The sequence below is a fragment of the Pinus tabuliformis genome, chromosome 9 (genome assembly GCF_031772625.1).
Source record: "Pinus tabuliformis cultivar Carrire ecotype Pingquan chromosome 9, CPIR1, whole genome shotgun sequence".
Classification (NCBI taxonomy): Eukaryota; Viridiplantae; Streptophyta; class Pinopsida; order Pinales; family Pinaceae; genus Pinus; species Pinus tabuliformis.
Window position 1 is genome coordinate 882536551 of NC_142307.1, and position 27937 is coordinate 882564487.

General features: G+C 38.8%; 1 long non-coding RNA gene and 1 pseudogene across 1 annotated transcript; one reads left to right on the plus strand and one right to left on the minus strand.

Annotated features, from left to right (window-relative positions):
* Positions 1 to 3652: 3652 nt before the first annotated feature.
* Positions 3653 to 6784, plus strand: LOC149151605 (uncharacterized). Its single transcript, XR_016262944.1, has 2 exons — positions 3653 to 4499; positions 6635 to 6784. It is a non-coding gene; the product is annotated as an uncharacterized LOC149151605 (long non-coding RNA).
* An 8085-nt stretch (positions 6785 to 14869) lies between these two features.
* On the minus strand, positions 14870 to 16502 carry LOC149151606 (protein ROOT INITIATION DEFECTIVE 3-like; annotated as a pseudogene).
* Positions 16503 to 27937: the final 11435 nt, after the last annotated feature.

Consider the following 27937-nt stretch of genomic DNA (forward strand, 5'->3'; position numbering starts at 1 on the left):
ACAATTTTCAATCATTGGGCTGAGAACAACAGCTAGTTTGTCGTCTTGCAGATTTACATAGTCAGTGGAGGCTTGGATGGCTTTAGGCTCAAGGGCCTCGAGGATAGATCTCTTGAAGGACTCATTCTTCACTAGTTCAATCAGAGGTATAGGTATGCTTAGCTTCTGAATTTTTGATTCAAAACTAAAAGGAGAAGGAGACTTGTCAAGGCCTCTTACCTCGTGAGCTGGAGCTTTAAGGATGATGGGATCAACTGTCGGTCATTTCTGCTTTTTAGCTTGTTGTATTGCAGGGACAACAACTCTCTGAACAGGAGTTTCCTTGGCATTATTCATCTTCGACCTCAGATCATATCTGTGTTGATCATCAGTTTTCAGAACAGCTCCACCATCCCACTCTTGGTTGATCTGGTCATTGAAAAATGACTTTTCATAGGCAGCTGAGGTCAAAAAGGAGGCACTGCCTTTGTCTTCCAGACAATGGATCTCATCATCTTCTTTAAACTGCTCTTCTTCCATGACTACATTCTGGAAAGGGGTCTTCACCCTTTGCTCTTCATTGGCATCTTTGCTTATTTGCAAAATCTGCAACTGCTCATTAGCTCTTCTATATGGACTTGGATTTCTACGAGAAAAGGTATTAGGAATTCTTCCTTTCCCAGGGTGCTGGTCAACCTTTAATTTCGAGATTTTAGAGGCTAATGACTCTATCATCTTGGTCATTTTATCTATCTTGGGATCTGAAGATGATGAAGATTCGCCCCTTTGTCTCCTTCTATCAACATTCCCCTTGAGCTTCTCTGCAGCCATGATGTTTGATTCTACTTCCAAGGCTGCGTCTTGCATATCAGCCAAGGTAGCACATCGTCTCTCCCTCAACAGTAGACAGAAGTCAAAATCAAAGGCACTAGCATAGGTGAGTTTAGCAGAGGTAGTGGTGGGTTTTACTTCAGCTAGTATTTTGTTGTACATGCGGTTAAACCTCTTATTAAAATTGGACAACAACTCACCATTTCCCCTCTTTAAGTTCCCAAACTCGATTTGGTAGTAGAGCAGATCCTTCTTGTTCCCCCAATGTTTTAGGAATGCATCATCTAAAGCCTCAATATCTGCTATAGACCTTGGGGTTAGTTCTCTAAACCATTTTCTAGCCTCTCCATATAGACTTTGGACAAAGACTCTCATCCATACATCATTTTCACTAATGTCCAAGTTATCAGCATAGCTATAGAATGATTCAAGATGTTCCTCAGCTATAACACCTTCAGTCCTAGTGAACTTAGGCCTATACCTCTGATATTCTCCAATAGGCATGGCATTCAAAGGAGTGGGCAGTACTAGAGGTCCATACCTAGCAGCTATGATTCTTTCCATTTTGGTAGGTGTTTGTGGTCCTGCCATATTTGTGGTGGCTACAAGGGTACTGGAAGTCTGAATGACATAGGGTTGAGGAGTGACTGATAAGACTAAAGGAGTATGATGGATAGGAGGAGATGCCTCCTTTGGGCTTACAACGAAAGGAGAACCTAAAGAATCAGGAGCTCTATGAATCTCTAAGATCTTTTCTTCACTGCTAGTATTAGATGCTATACTCTCAACATGTATTTGTTCTATTACAAGATTTTCTTGAAGAGATATAGAATATTGTTTAGATCTACTTGAACCTGATGCTCCTTTTCGCAACGCCTTTCTTTTTTTGATGATTTTTCAGGGTCAAGTACTGAGTTAGCTAGTGGCTTCTGAGGATTTTTCCAAGTATGCCTCACAAACTGAGCCAGAACTATGGAGTGGAGTCGCCAATAGGTTCGTCCTCCAGTAGAGTCGTCAGATAGATGATTACAACCCAAATAGTGTCCAGACCTTGTCTATCATCAAAGCTGGATCTGTGTCGTCTCCCAGGGAAGCTGAGTTTCAGTCTCCTCTCCCCGTCAACGGCGCCAATTATGTTAGCACTCCATGAAGCTCTCCTAGGTTGTAGCTCGGAGATGCCTGGAAACATATAAATCTTCAATATCGTTCTCTGAACTATTGGAATGGATTGGGGTTTGGATCAAGTCAGATGATTGTTTCAACTCTATTTTCACTCAAAACATGCATGAACACCCTCAGCTTGACAAGGCTCTCAACCACTAACGCTCAATCGTTTATAGATTCAATGAATAGATGGAGAATCCTAACTGTACCAGCAGATACATACATAAACACATGAATGGCTAGCTACAGAAAGTAAATAAAACTTACAAATCTAATTTATCAACGTAGAGATAAGATGACAGTTATCTGGCATTCGACAAAGAAGAAAACATGAATAACCCATTCAAGTGCAAGCTTAGAACAGAGGGAAAGATGGCGATTGAACATATAACAACAAAAGAAGCTTGTATTACTGGAATGAAGATGAGACGCTGGGAGGAATAGAGTATCCAAGGTCTCCGAAAGTTGAACCTCTATTACTTCAAACTTTCAGCCATTTATAGGCTTTTTACAATGCTCTCGAACCCTCTGAGGCTTGAGATGTCTTAATCTATCCCCTCTGTGTTTTTAACTACCTGATGCCATAACTCGACATACATGAGCTCAGAGGTATCTTTTTCTAACAACATAGTAACCAAATTCTAGTAAATTTGTCGCGCTATCAGGTGGCTCGCTTGTGCCAGCGATGCTCCATGATCACTTCTGTTGGTTCGGCTACATCGTGCTGTGGTTTTTTCCCCTTCCATCCATCTATCTCCCGGCCTTAATCGTTGTCACAAGTTGCTTCGGCCTTGTTCCAAGGCTTCCCTTTGTATTTTGGAAATACGTTTAAAACATTGAAAATAACGTAAAAAATGGTTTTCTCCGGACTTGAAACAATATACATTTTCATTCTCAAACCTCTTCGGGTCCGAGTTTTATTGCATCGACATTTTCCCTTTGTATTTCGTTAAATAACGAAATATATGAAAATATATAAAAAATGCTATTTGGTGGATCTCAAATCCTTTACAATAGTGTTTATATTCCCATCCGGTTCGGTTAATCGCATCGCAGATATATATATATATATATATCCCGCTCTTCTGTGAAGCTCCGATGCGATATCGTGATGCGATTAATCGCAATCGCATATCGCGATAACCCCGAGCTGTTTGGTGAGCGCTCTGTTGTGTTGGCCGATTACGATTTTGCCGATCGCTGGACCGTTGATCGGCCAAATCTGACGGCTGCTATGCATTCATTGTTCAAGCCTCCGTTGCTCTATTTTTCACTGTTTTGTCTATGTTTTTGTTTCCCGATAATGTTTTTTCCGCCTTTTGGAGGGTTTTTCTTAGGCGACAGTTTTGAATGTTTAGAAGATTTTGAAGACTCGGAGAGTTTTCTAGGCTCTGTTTGGATCAGCACCTCAGCGCTAATAAGACCATCGGAGCTAAAACAGGGGACATTTCCGTTAAAATCACAGCACTGCACCTCAGAGCTAATAGTGCCAACTCCCACTAGTACAATGACAAATTCAATCTGCGAGTGGTTCCAACTCCCACTGATTTAAAGGTGAATTCGTGGTCATAGGGTGTTCAAGTTCACGGTTTCTGGTTCCGTGTTTGTTTTGAAGATTTACAATTGCCCATCCCCGTAAGAATTGTATTCGCTGTTTTCAAAGTTGGAATTTCTATGGTCCGCCTAACATTGTTGGCATTAATATGCACAAGCTCCTCATTAATAGTTGTGACCTCGAGGAGCTTGGAAGAGACAATGTAAAAGGAGTGCAGCGAATAGAGTATTAATAGTTGTGACCACCGATTGTTAGGGATTGTGACTGCTCAATTCAGAAAAACCTGAATGTAACTTTCTTGATAAATGTACAAGAACGACAAGGGTTCGGTATGTAAATCGAAAGAGAGTGCTCAGGCGGAGCTCCGGATCAACGAATCCTGTGTATATACTAGATTTGAAGGCCAGTTTCAATTTCGTTCGCCCCTCCTCTGCCCTAGACGCCCCTGGACGCAAGCACGAGAATAGAACTTACACCTGGCCGTCAGCCAAAATGGACTTCTGCTGCCTTCTCCTCCTCACTACTCTCCGGATATCGGTCTCTCAGGGGATACCCCCATACCATGTCCACTGTAGGCAGAAGACGGGTTCGAGCATGCAGTGAGGAGAGTTGAACGCCCTTAAGAGATGTCAAAGGAGATAGTTGGCATTCACTATTTGTAACTAAACCTTATTGCATGGTTGATCTGAAAGAAAATCAAATCGAATCCGAAAAGTAAGGAATCCTTTCCAAAACAACTGATTTTGGACAACGGGTTGGAGAGGAGTTTCGAACGATTCGACGTCCTTAAAAGATTGCTTAATGGTCACGTTGCCCCTTTACAAAGGATTTTAAATTAAACTTGGAATAAACACTGAATATAAAATTAACCATCGCGGACCCCTGAACCCATCCTCCGAACGCAAGGTGGAATCAATGGCGGCCGAGAAGTTTATCGTGCTGGTGCTTTTGCTTGGATTTGTTGCCCTCGGTATAGTATAAGCTCCCTTTTCTGTAGACAGTTCAATCCATGAGAATGAGAAATGGGCATTGCATTTACCGGATTAAGTAACTATATTTTTATGCCATTGTAATTTATGTCAACCAAAAAAAATCTTCTGTAATTAATTGTTTAATAGCAATCAGACCAGGTCTGTGCTGTACTCTTACTAAGTCTTGGACACTGGTGTCCCTAAGATTGCTTTCGATGAAATATCATCGGTATAGGACGGAATTTGAGCATTTGGGTTAGAGCTTGGTTATTTGTAATTGCTTATCACTGATCATGGCTTCGAATCTCGTGGACTTCATTTCAGCTCTTCACATACAAGATAGTCCCCAGTGCTCAACACTGTTACATAGGCAAGTTGTCATTCCTACCCCAATTCTTTGGGCAATTAGCTTGCAATATGCGGATCCTAGGTTTTGCCCTCACAGGAAATCTGTCATGGTTATCAAATGCTGATTGTTTGTTTAGGCTGTCATTTTAGCAGCCTTCCCATTTTACAGTGAGAACTCGAAACCACTTACACATGGAGATCAATTCTTAATAAAAAGACGAAACCAGGGTCTTCTACGCGGTACCCACTATGATTAGCTTGTGATGTAATCCAACACACTGACATATTCTCCGGTGTAGATAATGTTTGAGATGTAATCCAGGGTTGGTCGTGCTATTTTCATTTCTTTGAAATTTTTTCCCTGCCGTTATAGCCCAGAGGATTGCTGCACGGCGCGTCCTGCGAATTTAGTAGCCCCTCACAACAGAATTTTAGAAGCTTCATAGCAGGATATCCTGAATTGCTTGTTATGGGCTACTGACGTCCAGATAAACTCTTATGGTGGGAATTAAATTCTCCGTTGGAAATCTGATATGTTGATTTAAGATTAAAGAGCCTGGCACGCCTGGTCGATAGTTGAAATAGGTCATTAGTCTATAGAGTCCAATATGGAAGTCCTTGGACAGTCTTGAATTTTGTTTTTGGTAACTGTATGCATGTATTTTCGGACAACTTCTAAGTATGCGAGAAATCTCCGGATAATTGTGTTTAAGAAGTATCAGAATCCTCAAATTGGATGTAATTTCCGCTTGAAGTAGTAGTATCAATGCATATATTTTTTCTGTTATTGCAAAAGATGTGGGTAGTGGGTTGAAGTTCTGAACTGTATATTCCCATTTGTATTTTTACCACTATAGCTAGAAAAAAGTGGATCATCATTGGATGCTAAACAAACTGTAACTTCTAAGTATGCGAGAAATCTCCGGATAACTGTGTTTAAGAAGTATCAGAATCCTCAAATTGGATGTAATTTCCGCTTGAAGTAGTAGTATCAATGCATATATTTTTTCTGTTATTGCAAAAGATGTGGGTAGTGGGTTGAAGTTTTGAACTGTATATTCCCATTTGTATTTTTACCACTATAGCTAGAAGAAAGTGGATCATCATTGGATGCTAAACAAACTGTCACCACCTAAGAAGTTACGTTGGCAACTAGGCCTTGTGATATTTGAAAATTTGCTGAGCTTGGAGTTCAGGAGAAATAAAATATTGCCAGCACAGAATGTTAAAATGCCTTCCCTGAGAAGGAAAAAAAAAAAAAAATGCCTTCCCTAATTTAAAAAAATAAAAAAAAATACAGATTTATAAAAAAACTTACAGATTTATCAGCACTCCGTAAATTCATGCCACCTAAAATTTGTTGATTTATCAGCACTCCGTAAATTCATGCCACCTAAAATTTGTTTGTGATCAAGATACGACCCTCTAAAATATTCCTTATTAGTAAAATTCATTTAACATAGCAGTCACCTAAAAATGAATAGATATTGTGATTAGAAGGTCTGATAGACCAAGTTGGTTTGAAAGGAAATTTGTTCATTTGTTGTTGATGGCCAGGGGCTTCTTCTGTTGCTTTGCCTTCTCTGATTTAGTCATATTCATTTTCTTTTCAATGAAGCAGAGTTGGTGATTGAGGAGAAAAAATGTGCTTTAGGGAAAAGGGAGTTACTCATTGCTGAGAGGGATATTATTAGAAGAGAACTCCAAAGATATAAGAGAGAAAAATATCTTAGCCATATTATCTTTTCTAATTTAGCCATAATTCTTTTATTTTTCAATCTTGTAGAGTTATTGATTGAGGAGAAAAACTCTGCTTTAAAGAAAAAGGAGTTGCTCATTGTTGAAAATGAGAAATTATTAGAAGTGAAGTCCAAAGATATTATCGTACTGCAGAATGAGATCGATACAATTCAGGTGACAAAACCTGTTTAGCATAAATGAAACTTCTGTGTACGATTGTTGTGCATGACACATGTTCATGAAATTTATATATTTGAACTATTCATGCTTTGGTGTTCTACAGTCTACACAATATTTTCCAAGCAATATTTAAAATCAGTTAATCATGATTTTTTTTTTCTTCTTTTAGTAGGGAGCCTATAATACCATTACCCCATAATTGCCAAAACCATTGTTTCTCTGGGTATGTCGGGGATTGCAATCAAAGCACATGCCAAAAATTTCTTGTGTTTATTCAAGCCATAAGAATAGGCTGTAGTTATCCTCTTTAAAGGGCTAAGAAAATATGCCAAAATCTCTTTTGCCTCTGGTAGGGCTCACACTAATACAGAGTAGCTATCCTTGTAAAGGCCCAATAATTTGTATCATTCTCCTCATCATATGTGGAAGTTTGTTAGATGATGAAGAAGTTTCCCACAAGCGTAGATTTTGGTATACAAGCGAGTGTTAGCTAACAAGCACAGGTAGGTTCTGGTCTATATATTATATTGACTTACCATGGTTCGATTCTAAATCATGATCTATAATTATCGGGCACGCAGCCATTTTGATGAAGATTAAGAGGAAACGAAAAGAGGTTAGGAAGGTTCATATGAAATTGACACCCCATTAGAGGCATTGGTTAAAATCGCAGCACATTACTAGGACCTTGTATTGGGGTGGTGTACTCCAATTGCATGTTGGTCAAGGGGGTGTCCAGATAAGTTAAATAGTATAAGTTCCTACTTAGCTACTCCTTTTATCATGTGTATTTTTTCATCTCTTTTATTTATTATTAGAAATTATGAGGTTTTTTTTCTCCTTTATCATTTGTTTATTTATTTGCATATTTTTTCTTTCATATTAGAATTTATGAAGTTTTTGTTTCTTGTTTATTTTTGTGTCATTTGTTTTCTATGCTTGTCTGTCACACATGCATTTATGAATAGTCGGTGTTTTAGTGTTTGTGTGTGAAAGTTTGCACTTAGGTACATGTATGGGTACAGGACTACCATTTTGAGAATCATAGGTTGTTGGCTATAGGGTGCATTTTAAACCATATCTTTACACCAACTAGTATGAACCATAGTTTCAAAATATGGCCTGGTTTGAACTGGAACTGGTGTGGGGATAGAACTGATCAGACCCTCGTGGAAAGACTAATCAGTAGAACTAAGCTTTACATTATGCATCATTGTGAATGGATGTGTAAAAAGAAACTCCATTATAAACCAGAGGAAAGAAACCCTAAGACATGTTTGAACTGGAACTGATGTGGGGATAGAACTGATCAGACCCTCATGGAAAGACTAATCAGTAGAACTAAACTTACATTATGCATCATTGTGAATGGATGTGTAAAAAGAAACTCCATTATAAACCAGAGGAAAGAAACCCTAAGACATGGGAAATGAAGTGGAAAGTGGTTAAATAAGTAATATTAGAAGGGAGCCTAACAAAAGAACAAATCTAATCAAAAAATTGAAGCCATAATAAAACATCATAGAAGTGTAGCTAGATCATACGAGTGTTTTGTAGCTTTAGTTGTGCTAAACTATTAGACACCACTCATATTTTCTAGACATTGCAGTGTTTCATCAAATTATAATATTTCGTATACTCTCTCTAAAATGATAGGAATGGACTCCTTAAAATGACCAGAAGTTCACTTTGCCTAACTCTTTGATAGCCTATAAACCTCTAAACGATGGATTGTTTATGACTTTCTTTGGTGCACTTATGTTCCATAATCCATTATGTTTTAGTATGTGTTGTATATATGCCATTTTGATATCGATATTTCCTTATTCAATATCATATTTACCCACAATAACATAATATGAAAATCAATATTTATGGTATTATGAGAGTAAACTATTTATGAAACTTTTGGCTTACATATATTAATGTTGAGTTATCAATATTTATGACATTTATGAGGGTCAACCATTTATGAAACTTGGCCTATGTATATTAAGGTTGACTTGTATTAAGTTTTTATTTCAAAATCACACAACTAAATCTTGTCAAAAACCCAACAAACTCAAAGTAGGGAGTCATCTTTGTGACTCATCAAACTTGACACCAAACTCCACAATAGCTTGGCTTGTTAAAAATACTTAAGATATTCAAAATTTCATAAGAAAAGATCAAGGATTTTCCATTTCTGCAAATCCATTTAAATTTATGGCACAACATAGACATAAGTTATAGTATTGTTTTTTTTGGTAAGCATGGAATTCTTTTATATAATAGTAAACATTATATATTACATGTCAAGCCAAAATTTCAATTTGGGAAACCTGTTTGGAAGTAATGATCAAATTGTTATGGCTTAAGGTTGTTATTGTTTTGGTCCCTGCCATTATTGAGAAAAATTCCATGACATTGAACTAATTGGCCCTTAGCCTTAATAGCATAAAATCAACTATGATACTTGTGTTAATGTTTGTAGCTCGGGCAGGTACTTCTACACCAGCCTAGGTGTCTAGACATGCAGAAGTTGCCCAAAGCAAGGCTAAGCAGAGGAGAAAGACACACCATACATTGGCACAAGCCGTTGAGAGAGGGATTTTTGCAAGTGAGGAGTGAGATACTCAGGTGCGCTGGGTCCAAGAAAATGTAGGGGTACAACATTGGAGATTCAAATCAGCCAAGCAGATCAAGGATAGATCTAGGCTTTGATCAACTGGATCAGATCTAGTGTATGTTGTAACCATAAATTTCTCAATTAGGCCATTATCCCAGGATGGGAGCCCAAGCAGGTTTTGATTAAGATTTAATGAAGAACTATTGATTGGGCATGATTTGTATGTGTCACATGTGATTAAAGATTGCTTGTAATTTTTCTTCTGCTAAATATTTTGTTAAGAACCTAGTTGTGGATTTATTTAGTAGATTTGTGACAAATTTGCTAGGAACTAACTGATGAGTCCTAGGTTCAAGAAATTAACGTGGTATCAAAGTGTAAAATTTAAAGCTGATCTCAAGGGGCTAGGTTTGTATAGGCATTGCAGGGGCTAGTTTTGGTAGCAAAGAAATGTTTCAGACTGAGAACTAGAAGGCTGTAAGTTGTACGATGGTCAAGGTGAAGAAAAAAAAAGGTTAGTACATGCTAGAAAAATTATACATGAGCCAAGGCATGATAAAGGTCAAATTAAAAAATTAATTATAATAATAAAAGGAAGGAATTGACAATTGAGGTCCCAGGGTAGTGGAGATCAATAGCGTGGGCTATTAGAGTTGTTCTAGGGTCTACAGTCCAGCAACAAGAACTGACAGAGGGTTCTGAAGGTCAATAGGCCACGTTGAACAGTGTCAATAGAGTCAATGCACAAGATGGGTCAAGGGGTGTGGACCAGTTATCACACGGGGCAATTGGAAGCAGGTGCATAGTCCATAGTTGCAAATCTTTGTTAGCACATTGAACAGTGTCAACGGAGTCAATGCACAAGTTGGGTCAAGGGGTGTGGGCCAACTGTCACACAAGGCAATTGGAAGCAGGTGCATAGCCCATAGTTGCATATCTTTGTTAGCCTATAAAGACAAGTTGACACAATTGAGGGGGACGAAAAATAAGTCAAAAGAATTGGGCATTAGATAGAGAGGTAGAACTTAGAAGCCGAGAGTGATCGGTGGCTAGCAGTTGGCAAAACCGTCGCGCCAACCAAGACAATGAAGAGCGGTTAGGGGGCATTAAAGTCGACAAATTGGCACACAGCAGGGGGTTCTGCAAGGTGAGCGAAGTGTTGGAACAAGTAAATGAGGCAAGAGTCGAGGTTGTGAGGTAAGGAGCCAACCTTTTGCTAAGACAGGTTGACAGCCACCAGCTTGAAGAGAATGCAAGAGTAGTCGTTGACAGAGGTAGAGAAGGTGTTAGGATGACAACAAGACCCACGTCAAACAAAGTTGTAATTGTTAAGAATAGGTTCATAGATTGGTTGTTGGGCGTGAGGGACAAGGATTGAGTAGGCAATGAGGTGATTTGTAGTACAACATAGGTTCAAAGGTGTGCTAGTACGAGAAGACAATTAAACAACCACAAGAGGTCAGAGTCATAGAGACAAAAGTGTCAGAAATAGGCAATAGTTGCAGTGGCAACATATTTCATATTCAGGTGCCTAAAGGACCAGGCGGATTTTTCTGTTGAGATCTGGTTAAGATGACTTTAGTGGGTCTTCGGTTTGAAGACAAGCTGGACAAAGCCTCAAATTTCCTCCCTTCAAAGGTTAGGCTCACCATGGTTCTTAAGGAAAACAATCTTTGGGAGATTGTTGATAAGGTGATCATGGACCTGGTAGATGCTAAGGAAAAGGATGCCCTAGCTAAGAGGGAGATAAAGGCACAAAGGGTACTCTTAGATGCAGTGAAGGACCGTTTAATCCCTCACTTGTCTGAGAAGAAGTCAGCAAATGAGATGTTCGATACTTTGATGGGTTTATCCCAGAGCAAGACCGTTAATAGGAAAATGGTGTTACGCCCTAGCTAAGAGGGAGATAAAGGCACAAAGGGTACTCTTAGATGCAGTGAAGGACCATCTGATCCCTCACTTGTCAGAGAAGTCGACCAATGAGATGTTTGATGCTTTGGTGGGTTTATACTAGAGCAAGACTGTTAATAGGAAAATGGTGTTACGCCCTAGCTAAGAGGGAGATAAAGGCACAAAGGGTACTCTTAGATGCAATGAAGAACCATCTAATCCCTCACTTGTTCAAGAAGAAGTCAACCAATGAGATGTTCGATGCTTTGGTGGGTTTATAACAGAGTAAGACCGTTGATAGGAAAATGGTGTTGAGGAGAAGCTTCGGTCTACGCAGATGACTAGATATGACACAATGGCAAATTACATGATGAAGATCACTTAGATCTGTGATTAGCTTGCAACAACGAGGGAAAGTTGGACGATGCAGAGTTAGTAAACGTGGCACTGAATGGATTCCTAGAGACATGCAATCTGTTTGTTAAAGGAGTCTGTGCTCGAAAGAACTAGCCCTCATTTTAGAGGCTATGGGATGATTGTATCCAGGGGGATGAGGGTGTAGTCAAAGGCCAAGGCCAACAAGTAGGGGGTGAGAAGTTAGCCTCATAATCAAAGAAGAAAAAGGGCGTGACTAAAGTAAAGTCTTTTGTCTATCATAAGACAAGACACTATGCTTCATAGTGTCTAGAGAAGAAGAAAGCAAGAAAGGGTACATAGACGATTGTAGCTGCATTGATAGAAGCTCAGATGGAAGAGTTTTCTAGGAAGGTGAGACAAAATTCTCACTTGTCTCCTACCTTCCCTCAAGCACCTTACCAATTGGTGTGTGGTTACTAGATAGTGGAGCCACATGACATATGATAGGAGCACGAGAGTTGTTTGATAGCTTGACAGAGTGGGAATCAAAATTGCATGTGGAATTCAGTGTTGATACCTGTTAAGCCAAGGAATGACTCCCGAATGTGATTGCATTGATGAGAATAGAGCTATATAACATACATGGAAAACCTTTCGTTTTCATCTTCCAAGGTTGGTTCCTATTCTAACTGTTGAAAAATGTGTAACTAGGTTCGGTCTTCATAAGTATGAAATGTATTTTTGATTCTTGTAAATTATGAAATAAAAGAAAATTATTATTATTGTTTTTGGAGCATGGGTTTCATGCTCAAGGTATTCTATTTTATAGATCAAGCACCCATTGAGTGCTTCTAGAATTTGTCCTAGGTCAAGAAGTCAAAAGAGTCATTGTCATAAGTTGAAGACCCCACTGGGCACATTGTAACTTGTAAACAAAAATATTTTTGTCTTTAAAAGTGTCAAAATACCCTCCAAAACCAAGTCGTCTTGGCAGCTAGCAAGTCGTCCTAAAGGAAGAGCCACATCCACTTTTGAAGAAGCCTATATATAGAAGATGACTCGTCCTCCTTGAAGTCATTCACTCATCTCTCATTCTAGCGAAGGAGAAGGAGAAGAAGAACGAAGAAGTTTTGTGTTTGAGCTATCTTCTCTCTCACACGTGCTAGAGAAGACTAGGGTTTCTGCCCAGACCTAGGGCATCATTATACAAGTTCAATCTTGGTGGAAAGGACGCAAAGAGGTCAAGCAAAGGATACCAAGAGTCTCTCTCAAGCTCCAGAAGTCAAGGAAAGGCAAGCGAATGTCAGAGGAGGGCTCTAGGAGAAGATCGAAGTTCCCACGTGTGGCAGCAACAGTTTCTGGGGGCCGAAATTTCAAATCTACAGTAGGAGGCTGAAAATCTTGTAGCAGAAGGTCGAGAAGGTGCTACTGGAAGAGATTTGACTGGGTTTGACTAGATCGAAGTTGGCACATCACTCAAAGAGGTTGGTCTTGGTCTTGGAGGGTATTGGTCTCAGTCTTAAGGTCTTGGAATTCGTCAATTGAAGAATCTATAAGGAAGAGGAGATTTAAGGGTTTTCCTCTCAAGAGGAGAGGTTTTGCCCTGGCTTGCAGCCTATATACTGTGTCATTGTGCTTTTTGTTTTGGTAGCTATTTGATGCTTCACACATATAATAATAAGGAACAAAGTTAATAAGTAAAAAGGAACCACAATCAAGTAAAGAGAATTAATCATAACATTGCCCTATTGAATTCTCAACACTAACTACTCATAATCCTTTTATTTACATATTTATAAGACTTTCACCCAATCCTTGAGGATTAGGTATCTAACATTCCCCCCCCCCCTTAATCCAAAGGGGTGTTAGTGGGTCTAAGCATCATTCTGAGTTTTACAAACTTTTCGGTTCCAAGTGCTTTGGTGAAGATGTCTGCAAATTGCTCATTTGTGGAACAATGTCTTAGATGAATAGTCTTGGCCTCTACATGATACTTTGTGTTCATATGTTTGGTTCGATCACAGAGTTTGGGAATAGAGTTATATAACATATGTGGGCAACCTTTGGTTTTCATCTTCCAAGGTCGATTCCTATTCTAACTGCTCATAATTCTTTTATTTACATATTTATAAGACTTTCACCCAATCCCTAAGGATTAGGTATCTAATATTCGCCCCCTTAATCCGAAGGGGTGTTTATGCGTCTAAGAATCATTCTTAGTTTTTCAAACTTTTTGGTTCCAAGTGCTTTGGTAAAGATGTCTTCAAATTGCTCATTTGTGGAACAATGTCTTAGATGAATAGTCTTGGCCTCTTCATGATACTTTGTGTTCATATGTTTGGTTTGATCACAAAATTTGGGATTCTTGGCCAACTTAGTTGCAGAAGTGTTGTCAATTAGAAGGGAAGTAGAGTTGCTTGTTTCTCCTACAAGTTTTTAAGAATTTTTTGAGCTACACAATCTCCTTTGTTGCTTCTGCAACTACCACATACTCTGCCTTTGTCGTGGAATTTGTTGGAACTGACCGTTTGCGTGACCTCCAGGAGACAATTCCTGATCCAAGACACAGAAAATTATCATTAAGCAATTACACATGGAAAATCTCAACAATACAGACAATAAAACCAGTAGGACCATGAGGAGACAACCAAACAAAAAGACACAAAGTTTATCCTGGGAAACCCCAAACTAGGGGAAAAGCCCAACAACCTTTTCTTAGAGAAATTTGTCTAATTCAACACGAAATACATTATGAATTTTCCAGTCAAAACAAAGATAAATTGACCAGTAAACAAACCCAGGTCAAACCTCGTCAAACTGCCCTTTATTAGCCTGAGAAATTCGGTTTGCTGTACCACAGATTTTGGTCTGCCTCAGATTTCATCCTTCCATTTGACCTCAGATTTTGTCCTTTTTCTACCTTAGATTTCATCCTCTTTTTGCCTCAGATCATGCCTAGACTTATCCTTGTTGTGATCTGAATTCTACCCAATGGGGGAGGTTGAATGGCCTTTATATAATGATCAAAGGAGCCTGAATGGACACGTCCCTTGGGTTGGGCTGACTTGGAGCCAACCTTACATTTTGGAGGCAAAATTTAAGTTTCAAAATTTGATTTTTCCGTTTTTTAAAGCCAACTTGAAATAAAATTTATATTTGTCATTTATTTTGGAGGGCTAAAAATAGCTATGAATACCGACCATAGCTACAAAAGTCAACACTCCCTCTTATCTAGGGACATGACCTCCTCACGAAATCGAGTGAAAGAAATCACCCTCTCTAGAATCACACCACGGAGATAATACCAATACCAATAATTATCACACCATAGGCTGACCCTCCTGTGTGCTTTTGTCTGCCAACACCATGCGATCATCCTTATCCTGCCCTTCCTCTGTCATGTTCTTCTCACTCTCTGTTATTGCCTCAGACATGCAAAGTTCCGAAAACTTACAGTAAACATGTATCATTTTATCAAGCATATCTAAGGCACGCCGCCTATCCTCATTCACTACAACTAAATTTCCTTTCATTGCTTCCATCTCCTTTATCCTCTGCCCAATAATTCCCACGCAACAGCATGGTGAGTCTACAGAAATTGTAGCTTGTCCAATCTTTGGACTAAGTAACTGCTTACACATTAAACCATCATTGGAACAACACAAAGCCTGTTCCAGCAATGGAAAGACCAGAATACTGCTCACTGGACCTCTCTTATGCTCAAAAATCCTAAGAAGGCAGTAATTACGAGTATCCCATAGGCGAATAGTGCAATCTTCAGATGCCAAAATCAGAGAGAATCCATCCCCACTAAAAACTCAGAGCTGTAATTGGCCCACTATTATCAAACAGTGATCCAACTATCCCATCAACATTAACAATCCCATTGCTTCTCTGGGAATATAATTTCAGAACAGCAATATATATTCTCCCATCTGTTCCCCCGGCATACAATGCATGTTCAGAGGGATCAACAACTACAGAATTAATAGCAGTGGGCATGTTAAGCGTTCTCAAGTGGGTTCCCAAAACTAAGCTCCACATTTTGACGGTGCAATCCAATGAACAAGAAACAAGAATTGCATTGCACCCTCTGATACCAGATGCAAGACCAGTCACAGACAACGCATAAGCAGCCCAACTATACAAACTTAATACTTGCATTTCCCTAGTTAGGCCCTCTGCAATATCCAGGATTCTAATAAGAGGCCAAACATTAACAAACCCATCATCACCACCTGAGACCAACAATGACTCATCATCAGAGAAAATCAAACAACTTACAGACTTTTTGTGGGCGTGCCATGAGCGGACCACTTGTTGAGTGGCCAGCTCCCACACGTAGATTTGGCCTGAAGCTCCACCGCCCATAAGATAAGCTCCGCCATTAGTGCAAGACAGGGGACCAATTTGCTCACAAGGAAACATTGTGGACTGAATTGAAGGGTCCCCCAATCTCCACAAACAGATGGGTCCTGCTGAAGAAGCAGAGTGTGGAGATGGTTTGTGTGTCTGGGAGGATGCAATAAAGGATCTGCCAATGGAAGTGAGAGCATTTCTGGGAGAAGGACAGCCATGGAAATGGGCGAGCTCTGCGCCTGTGGACAAATCCCACGCACATATTATTCCTGCATCGGCTGATGAAGATCCTACTAGTATTTCCCTTCCAACCATAACTTTTGATATAAATATGCGTTATGACTCATTTGGAAGTGCACCATCCCCATTATACAAAACAGCACTCCAAATATGATCCAACTGGAAGTCGAGACATGTGGGCGGGCATGAGGCTTTGCGAACATCCCATTCAAACTTTCGAATAGTGATTATGAACGTAACCATGAGTTTTAGTCCTCAGCTGTAAGAAAGTGCAATGGTGAATTTATTTGGCATCTGGGGATAGGTGGTGAAGACCTGCATGGTTTAGTATTTCAAATTCTCCTGTCTCTGGTGATGCTACACCTGTAGTAGTTTTTTGGAAAAGAAGTAAAGCAAACTCAAAAATTGATAAGGAGAACATCAGTAAAATTCATCCAACATGTTGATTGAGAAAATTTGAAGGAGAATATCTTTGGAGGAAAATTTTGTCATCGAGACAGGTTAAGTACAGAACAAAAAGAGTGAATGAATCAATTCATCAAACTATATATATATATAATTAGGTTGATAGGTTTTGAGTCTCAAAGGTTACGTATGGAATAAAAAGGGTGAAGGTTAAGTATGGAATAAAAAGGTTGAATGAATCAATTTATCAAACTAACTATATATATATATAATTAGGTGGAATTATATATGGTGGAATAAAAAGAGTGAATGAATCAATTCATCAAATTATTTATATATAATTAGGTTGGGAGAGGTTTTGAGTCTCAAAGTCCGATGGAAGAACAATCTGCACTAATGAGATGTTATCATTAATATTGTGTTAAGTTTGGTCAAGCTTCGATTTCTCATGAAATAGTTTAATTCCACCAATGAGATGTTATCATTAGTATTGTGTTAAGTTTGGTCAAGCTCTTCCATCTTCAAATCCCTACCTATGAGAGTGGCTCCCATCTTCAAACCCCTCCCCATGAGAATTGAACCTTTGACTTAGTGGGGACTAAACCCCATACAAGCCAATTGCTCTACACCATATATATATATATATATATATATATATATATATATATATATATATATATATTAAGTCCGATGGAAGAACAATCTGCACTAATGAGATGTTATCATTAATATTGTGTTAAGTTTGGTCAAGCTTCGATTTCTCATGAAATAGTTTAATTCCACCAATGAGATGTTATCATTAGTATTGTGTTAAGTTTGGTCAAGCTCTTCCATCTTCAAATCCCTATCTATGAGAGTGGCTCCCATCTTCAAACCCCTCCCCATGAGAATTGAACCTTTGACTTAGTGGGGACTAAACCCCATACAAGCCAATTGCTCTACACCATATATATATATTAAAGAAAGACATTAATAATAATTATAGTAAATAATATATATGAAATTACCTTAGGGGTTTTTTAGGGTGCAGAATCCATTTATGCATTCAAAAGTGTATTTTAAAGTATGAGAAATAACAATCTTGCTAGAAATTGTATCCCTAGATTCCCACCAAAAAGGCATTTCCACTATTAGTTAGACTCCACGGAATTAAGTTTAAGATAATAATTAATTTTAATAATTTACAAGTTTAAATTCCAACAATTAAAAAATAATAAATAAATATTTATTATATTTTTTTCCCCAAATTTTTCAACATAAATTATTATTATTATATTATAATTTATAAAATAGTATTTAGCAAAAAAGACAATAATACTTGGGAATATTTGAGACATTAAATAAAATAAAAATTATATTATTCTTAAAACCAGCAAGATCCATCTTGAGATAAGTTACAAATCTCTTTTAAAGTGAAAAGAGATTTAATCCCTCTCGGCGCTTGGTAGATCCAAAGTTAAGATGGATCTAGTCTGGTTACTCCAAGTCACTGTGATAGATGTTGAAAAATGTGTAACTAGGTTCAACTTCATAAGTATGAAATGTATTTTTGATTCTTGTAAATTATGACATGAAAGAAAATTATTATTATTATTTTTAGAGCATGGGTTTCATCCTCAAGGTCTTTTATTTTATAGGTCAAGCACCCATTGAGTGCTTTTAAGGGTCCTCGGTCAAGAAGTCAAAAGATTCATTGTCATAAGTTGAATACCCCACTGGGCACATTGTAAATTGTAAAGAGAATTATTTTTGTCTTTAAAAGTGTTGAAATACCCTCCAAGACCAAGTCAACCTGACAGCTCGCAAGTCGGCCTAAAGGAAGAACCACGTCCACCCTTGAAGAAGCCAATAAATAGAAGAGGACTCGTCCTCCTTGAAACACACAGTGACCACTCATTCTAGCGAAGGAAGAGGTAGTGAAGAAGAAGAGGGACGAAGGAGATTTATGTTTGGGTTATCTTTCTCTCACACGTGCTAAAGAGGACTAGGGTTTTTGCAATAGACCTAGGGCATCCATCTTCAAGTTCGATCTTGGAGAAAAGGAGGCAAAGAGGTCAAGCGAAGGTCACCAAGGGTTACTCTCAAGCTCCAGAAGTCAGGGAAAGGCAAGCGAAGGTCAGAGGAGGGCTCTAGAAGAAGATCAAAGTTCCCATGTGTGGTAGCAGCAGTTGTTGGGAGGTCGAAATTTCATATCTGCAATAGGAAGCCAAAAATCTTGTAGCAGGAAGTCGAAAAGGTGCTACTGGAAAATATTTGACTGGGTTTGACTAGATCAAAGTTGGCACATCATCCAAAGAGGTTGGTCTTGGTCTTGGAAGGTATTAGTCTTAGTCCTCAAGTGATGGAATTCGTCAGTTGAAGAATATATAAGGAAGAGAAGAGATTTAAGGGTTTTCCTCTCAAGAGGAGAGGTTTTGGCCCTGGCTTGCAACCTATATACTGTGTCATTGTTCTTCTTGTTTTTGGTAGTTGTTTGATGCTTCACACATATAATAATAAGGAACAAAGCTAATAAGTAAAAAGGAATCACAAGCAGCTATCAAGTAAAGAGAATTAATCATAATCACTGCCCTATTGAATTCTCAAAATGGTATCAAAGCTAAGGTTGGCTAAGGGCATCATGAAGATCTCCAATACATTGAAGAAGTTCATCAAGAAGTGCTCAAAGGTAGCAATTTATCTCAAGAAAAGCATCTAGGAGGCGTGGAGTTTCTTATTCTCTACAAAGAAGGAAGTAATCGAAAAAAGGATGAAGGCCTCTTCTCAGCACTCACTAACACATTCCAAAACGAGAGCATTTTGTAATTGATGGTGGTGCACCTAAGCACATGACATGTCATCACAAACAATTGAAGATTTTATCAAAGGGAAAATCTTCTTATTTAGTGGAACTTGGAGATAACAAAAGCTATCCCGTGAGAGGCATTGGATCAACCTCTATAAAGTTGGAGAATGGAAGCAACATTCACCTCAACAACATCATATTTGTTCCAGGTTTGGATTAGAACTTACTTCCATTTCAAGTCTAGAGGATAAGGGTGATATAGTAGCTTTCATTGATGGAAAGGTTGTTGTATGGAGTAAAACTCAAGCATAGAGACTCCTAAAGTGATTGGTATTCGAGAAGTAAGACTTTACAGGTTGATATCCCCTCCAGCTCAAGCCTTGGTTCACATTGAAATTAACCCATGTGAACTATGGCATAAAAGATTTGGTCATCTTCATTTCAAGATCCTCCCAACTCTAAGTTCCATAGTATATGGAATACCTGAACTGAAAGAAGACCATGAAGGAGTATGTAAGGGATGTGCATTGGGTAAGAATACCAAGAGACCAATTGGAAACAGTGCTTCACGGTCAAAAAAAATCTTGGATCTCATTCACTCCAATGTATGTGGCCCTATGACTCTTAAATTCCTTGGAGGTCATCTATATTATGTCACATTTATATATGATCATTCAAGAAAGACTTGGGTTTACTTAATGAAAACCAAGAATGAAGTATTTACAAAATTTCAAGAATTCAAAGCTAAAGTGGAGAACCTTACAAATAGAAGAATCAAGATACTAAGATCAGATAATGGAGGAGAGTATACATCTAAGGATATTATAGTATTTTGTAAGGAGTCTAGGATTAAGAGGGAGTTGATAGTCCCATATAATCCCGAAGAAAATGGAGTTGTAGAACGAAAGAAACAATCCATTAAAGAAAGTGTAAAGGCGGTGTTACATGATCAAGATCTACCAAAATTTTTGTGGGGAGAAGTCGCGAAGACTGCAGTATATATTCAAAATCAAAGTCCCCACAGGTCGCTGGACAACAGGACTCCTGAAGAAGTATTCACTGAAAAGCAGAGTGTGGAGATGGTTTGTGTGTCTGGGAGGCTGCAATGAAGAATCTGCCAATGGAAATGAGAGCATTTATGGGAGAAGGACAACCATGGAAATGGGTGAGCTCTGCACCTGTGGACAAATCCCATGCACAAATTATTTCTACATCGACTGATGAAGATCCTACTAGTATTTCCCCTCCAACCATAACTTTTTATATAGATATGCGTTATGACTCATTTGGAAGTGCACCATCCCCATTATACAAAACAACACTCCAAACATGATCCAGCTGGGAGTCGGGACATGTGGGTGGGCATGAGGCTTTGCGAACATCCCATTCAAACTTTCGAATAGTGATTATGAATGTAGACATGAGTTTTAGTCCTCAACTGTAAGAAAGTGCAATGGTGAATTTATTTGGCATCTTGGGGATAGGTGTTGAAGACCTGCATGGTTTAGTATTTCAAATTCTCTTGTTTCTGACGATGCTACACCTATAGTAGGTTTCCAGAAAATAAGTAAAGCAAACTCAAAAATTGATAAGGAGAACATCAGTAAAATTCATCCAACATGTTGATTGAGAAAATGAGAAGGAGAATATCTTTGGAGGAAAAAAATTTCATCGAGATAAGCTAAGTACGGAATAAAAAGAGTGAAAAGAGTGAATGAATTAATTCATCAAACTATATATATATATATATATATAATTAGGATGGGAGTCTCAAAGCTCAATGGAAGAATAATCTGCGCACCAATGAGATGTTATCATTAGTATTGTGTTAAGTTTGGTCAAGCTTCGATTTCCCGTGAAATAGTTTAATTCCCCCGAAAGTGTCTTCCATCTTCAAAACCCTCCCCCCCATGAGAGTGGCTCCCATCTTCAAACCCCTCCCCATGAGAATGGAACCTTTGACTTAGTGGGGACTAAACCCCATACAAGCCAATTGCTCTACAACTTGTTGTCGCGCGGATTGACACGACAACGCTCGGATCGGGGCTGTCACTCCGATCCCCAATCCCTCCGTTTAAGCCTGTCTCCCGCGGCCAAGGGGGGTAGACCCTGTGAGGTGATGGAGGCAAACTGCCAAACAGTTGGGCTGGGAGACGAGATGCACGATAGGGATAAGCACTAAAATGATTTGATGAATTGAGGAGACCAGTGCCTTATGAGATTGGTGCCTAAATGATTACTTTCTAGATGGTATAAGAACATGAATCATAATAGCAATCATTTATCAACAAATAATCAGAACAATACTTTAAATACCCAGTAAAAACCACAAAGTTCATCAAACAACGATATCCAGCAAACCAAGAGAAATAAATTGCTTTGCATAACAGTGACACCAGATATCTATTTCGTGCTCAGATCTCAGCGTGCAAGATATGCAGTGATAAGCAACTGAAGGTGGTAAAAGTAATTCTCCACAAAAAAAGGAAATTTTTTATGCTTTTCAATTTTTTTTTTTTTATTTTTTTTTTTAAAAAAAAGCAAAATTCAAAACTTAAAATCTAATTAAAGTTAAAACTAAAACATAAAAATAAAATCTATTAAAACTCTAAACTAAACTAAAAATTAAAATCTAATTAAAATCTAAGTCTAGAACCTAAACATTTTTTTGTTTTTTATTTATATGAGCTCTAACTATATTAAAAATAAAATTTTAAACTAAATTTAAAAAATCTGGAAACAAAACTAACCTATGTTAAAACAGCAAATCAAAATTTAAATCTAAAAAAAAAATTTACGAGCTATGTCAATAAGATTAAACGTAATGTCAAAAAAATTCTAAAACGACAAAATCTACCCACAACCAAACATGAAACCGTAACCCTAAACAGAGAATCGGGCTCTATGCATTTAGTCGACGGCGGCAAAGGATGAGCTTGAAATTGTTTGCAGGATTCAGGGGCGTAAGATGAAATCGAAGAGGGCAACCCACGCAATATCTCAGCCGCAGGAGGAAGAACATGACACGGATTCGATGATGGTTAATCCGTCTGCGTATTTCGTGACTGATACACACAAGAGCTCATTCTATTTGATACGATGTTGTGCAGAAATCGATGGGCATTGGGTTGATGCCGATGCAAAGGAAATGCTACAGCCCTACGCACTGAGCCATGGGAAAACGCTGGGGAACACAACGTCTACAGAGAAATTCGAGCACGCAAATGCAACCGATAGAGCTTACGCTGGCTTTCAACTGAAAAAGATTTCACGTAACATAAATACGCATACCTGTGGCAGTCTTCAAACAATGGCGGATAGTCGATGATGATGCGTGGCTCCGGCAGACCAAAGAAAATACGCACAGGGTTCCGAATGGCAATACCTGGTGTGATGTGGAAAGATCGAAAAGGAAAATGCGGCTTCAAGGAAAACACGCAGCCGGCTGTCCAGATTGCACTAGCGATCAGAACTGCAAAAACAATACCCACGTGAAAGCCCTAAAGGAAATCCGCAGACGGTTTCATCAAACGAAATTTTGGCTTCAGGAAAAAACACACAGTCAAAAAGACCCGACACATATGCCTAAACAAAATTCGTTTTTTATGCTCTGCCTGTATAAAAATGAAAACGATTTTACCTGGACAACTTTGAAAAAAAATTGGAGATCGATTTGCACGGTTACCTGGAGACGATGGCATGCAATGACTTGAAGAAATTACCTCACCTGAAGATTTCCTGCGTTTTTAAGTGTTTTCTGAAGCTCACACGTCAGAATGTAAACTGATAGCATATGCGTTTTCCAGCTCTTGACGGCGGTGTGAGCATGACAGTCATCCACAGGCTTTAAACGTTTCACGCGGCGAACATTACCAGATATGCAGTGATCGATGGCAATAGCAGTTGTTGAGACGCGTGGGTAAACAGCTCTTTGTCCTGGCTTTACGTAAATGGTAAATGAGCAGAGAAGGGTATTTGAAATGCTCCCTCGACAGTCAGCCCAGTAGACGGGCAGACAATCAACACAGTACTAGAGGAAAACCCTTTTCTCGGTTTTGTCTTGGTAATCTTGCAGGAAAAGAACAATGGCATATATACACAAAGTTTTGCAGTAAACCCTTGAAAATTTGCCCAAAATCACAAAAGTTATAGCTCTGGACAGCCAGATTTGACAATAATCGCAGTAATATTTTGAAATATCAGAAATTTTGAACTTTACTATGAACAGAAAGAAAATCTCTCATGTAAAACAGGAAGTAAACTTTAAATGATTAACCCAGGGCACAATCAGCTGGGCTCTGCACAGAAGAGCCTGTGGGAGTCGGCTGGTTCAGCCCAGAACTTCCCCAAACGCCCACCAGTATTCCTTACTAAAAAGTTGCCCTGCACACCTCAAGCAAACATCAGCAAAGAGAGAGAGAAATGCTGCTATATTTCAGGAAATAATGGAGATACCTGCCATTATTTCAGAAACCCTACAACATTCAAACCCTAGCACATGAGCAAGATACCTATACTCACAATACTCTGAAAACCAGCTATTATTTACTGCTGAAAACTGAAATATGCAAAAACAAAAACAAACATCTCACAGCAATTCCAGAGAGTAACACCAGCCAGTTTTGAACCCCAAAGTCTTTTTATTAACCAGAAAATCAGATTACAAGAGAGCTTTTCAGTCCAGACTCACAGATCAGATAAACCTGTAAAATGACCCCCTAAGACCCTATATAAAGGAAATGATCCCAACGGCTAGTTTTGGGTGATCCATGTTGAAGCGATCTCGACCGTCGATGAGGGTTAAGACATCCCTTAATCTCATCCGTCGATTTTATTTAAAAAAGCTATTTTGCATGCATTCACAAAAATATTATTATTTTATTGCTTAGGGTTTTTGCTTTTTTTTTTTTTTTTTTTTTTTTTTTTTTTTTTTTTTTTTTTTTATTTTATTTTATTATTTTTATTCATTTTTTAAATTTTTAATTCATTTTAAGATGGATCATCAAACTAAGCCGTTGGAAACACCACCTAGGACCTAGGACTCATGAGGGGATTTACAACATTTTCAACCCTCAAGACACATTTCATCATGATTTTTTACAATTTACATCTCAAAGGGATGAACCCACTTAATACAGACCCTCATAGAACACCCAGTTCTGCGACACAACTATAATCTAGCAGATTAGCACACTAAGATTCTCCTAAAGTTCTAATGACGAAATCCATCCCGGCTTTGCGGTCAGGTTTGAAGGAAAACTCTGCCGATCGTAGATCGGTGAGACAAAAAACCTCCCGGGACGCAGATCATCATTAGAAAGTTAGGTCCACCTAGGCAACTTTACATACATGACTCTGATCTGCTTAGATTATATACAATTTATACATGCAGACTGGGTTTACAACAAAAATGATCAAGCTGTTGATGACTGTAGGCTGGCACGGACACGTCGCTCAGGAGTTACCCCTCTCTGCCAACAGAAAGGAGGTGTACTGCATGGGCAGTTGACCGGTAGTGGTCAACATCTGGCTCTACTTGGGGACACGTTGCTGCACTGGTAGGAATGTGAGAATCCAGAATCTGCATCCATACAACACACAAATGAAAATAAGTAGCGTCCATTCCAAAATCATCATATACATTAAGTACAGGAAAGATAAAAGCTCTTCATTTATTGACTAACTAATAACATGAAAAGTAAATCTAATCCTAAAAACAGAAAAGAAATGTTGAAAAGACAAGGAGTAGGGATAGAAATACAATACAAAAGATGCCCCATGGCATCAAAGATCATCTCTGAAGAACAGCTTGAGCATTTGGCCGTTCACTGGTAGATCAAGTAGTTCGCCATCCAATCTGCTCAAGTAGAATGAGTTTGGCCCAGCTATATCTCTAATGATGTATGGTCCCAGCCACAAGCTGTCAAACTTCTTATGCTTTCCCGGTTTTTCATTTCTGCGATCCCAAAGTAAAACCGTATCTCCAACCTGCAAAGATCTAGATCGAGAGCATTTATCGAAGCTTTTCTTAATATTAGATTGATTTTTACATATAGTTTCAAAAGCTGACCGACGAGTCTCATCTAATTCCACAATCTGATCTATCCTATTCTGAACAACATCTTTATCAGTGGAAAAATTTTGGAGAAGGTGATAGGCTGGCAATTTTAGGTGCACAGGTAAGGTAACATCCAAGCCATAAACCAATTCAAAGGGAGATTTACCAGTAGATTTCTTCTTAGTAATTCTGTCTGCCCACAAAGCATACTTGATTTTGCTGTCCCAAGACTTCTTGTTATCTCCTACTATTTTCTTGATAATGGTTATGAGATTTTTATTACTTGATTCAGCCAAACCATTACCCTGAGGATAGTAGTTCGACGAATGAGATAAGACAATGCCATATTTGAAGCAAAAAGATGTAAACTCTGAAGAACTAAAAGCCTTGGCATTGTCCGTAGTGATCTTAGCGGGGACGCCAAATCTAGTAATGATGTTGTTCTCAATGAAATCCATAATCACCTTTTCAGTGGCATTCTTAGCAGGAATGGCTTCGACCCATTTAGTGAAGTAATCAGTAGCAGTCAAAATCCATGAGTAGCCATTGCTAGAATTTTCATGGAACTTCCTTATGAAGTCCAGACCCCAATGCTGAAAAGGTGCCTCTACAATAACAGGTTGTAGAGGAAAGGCAGCAAGCTTCTGTTTCCCAGTGAACAGTTGACAGGCTTGACACGTTCTAACATACTTGTGCACATCAGAAAAAATCGAAGGCCAATAATAGCCGGCTCTCAGGATTTTGTGGGCGGTAGTTCTAGCGGCATAATGACCACCACAAAATCCTGAATGAAATTCGGAGATTAATCTTTTGGACTCAACACACCTAAGCACTATGCCCTCAGGATTTCTCCACCCAAGGCCATCCTTCATAAGGCAGTACTTAGTGGCTTTTAGTCTAAGCGCCCTTCTCTTATGAGCGACTAAGTGGTTAGGACATGCAAGATTTGTTAAGTAGTAAACTATGTCCTTATACCATTCATGCTCAGCTAACCTTCTTAATTCTGGTGAAGAAAGATCGTCAAGGCAGAACAAACCAAGAGTCTTTTCATTACTTTCAGTTAACATTTGAGCTAAACCTTGGCCTTTGATCAGCTTGGTGGGTCTAATTTCTAAATCATACTCCTCTGTCTTAGTAACCCACCTAGCACGAGTCCCTAAGCAATCAGTTTGAGTTAATATGTCCTTAATAGCAGAATGTGGGACGAAAGCAATGATCTTAGAATAACCCACATATGTTTTAAAATGCTTAAGAGACTTGACCAGGGCATAAGCCTGCTTTTCCATGGTATTGTACTTCAATTCGGAGTTTTGAAGTGCTCTACTCATGAAAGCGATAGGCTGCTCATGACCATCTTTATTCTTTTGAAGCAAGACACCGGCAATGGTATCTTCAGAAGCGAAAGAAAAAATCATGAAATCTTTGGAGTAATCAGGACTAACAAGGACAGGAGCCTTCGCGATAGCAGACTTGATTTCTTGGAAAGCCCTTTTGCCCTCTTCTTGCCAGACAAATTTCACATCTTTCTTCAGAAGACTTTGAATGGGCTTAGCTATTTCCGCATAATTCGGGATAAATCTTCTAATAAAATTTATCTTTCCAAGGAAAGACTGAAGGGACTTGAGGTTATGCGGGAGAGGAATCTTTTGAATTGCTTCAACTCGTTCAGGATCGACCTTGACTCCTTCCTTAGAAATGATATGACCCAGAAGTTTCCCTTCAGTTACCCCAAAGACAGATTTAGCCGGATTCAAAGAAATTCCATATTCTCTGCATCTATCGAAAACCTTCCTAAGATGATCTATATGGCTGATACCATCTTTAGAGAAAACAGTAAGATCGTCTTGGTAAATTTCGATAATTTTCCCGATTAACCCTTTGAAGGCATAATCCATGGCCCTCTGGAAAGTAGCCCCAGCATTTGTTAACCCAAATGGCATTCTGATGTATTCAAAAGTGCCCCATGGTGTTGTGAATGTGGTCTTGTGTTGATCTTCCTTTTTAACCCAAACTTGATTATACCCAGAAAAACCGTCTAGCAATGACATCATTCCAGACCCAGTTACTCTTTGCAACAAAGTTTCCATTTTTGGCAAAGGGTAATTATCCTTTTTGCACGCTAGATTAAGGTTTCTAAAATCGACACAAAGTCTTATTGTACCATTCTTTTTCCTGACAATCACTAAATTCGAACACCATGTCGAATGCCTAGTTTGAGCGATGATCCCTGCTGCAAGCATTTTCGTAAGCTCTTTCTGGACCAGGGGGGCTAGCTTAGGATTAATCTGCCTAAGTTTCTGCCGGAAAGGTCTAGCATTTTCGTCCTTTAATGGAATAGTATGCTCCATAATATCCTCCCTATAGCCCTTCAACTCATCATAGGAAAAAGCTAAGACATCTCAATATTCGCGAAGTAAATCGGTTAACCTTTTCCTTTCTTCCAAACTAGTACCTTTACCGATTTTAA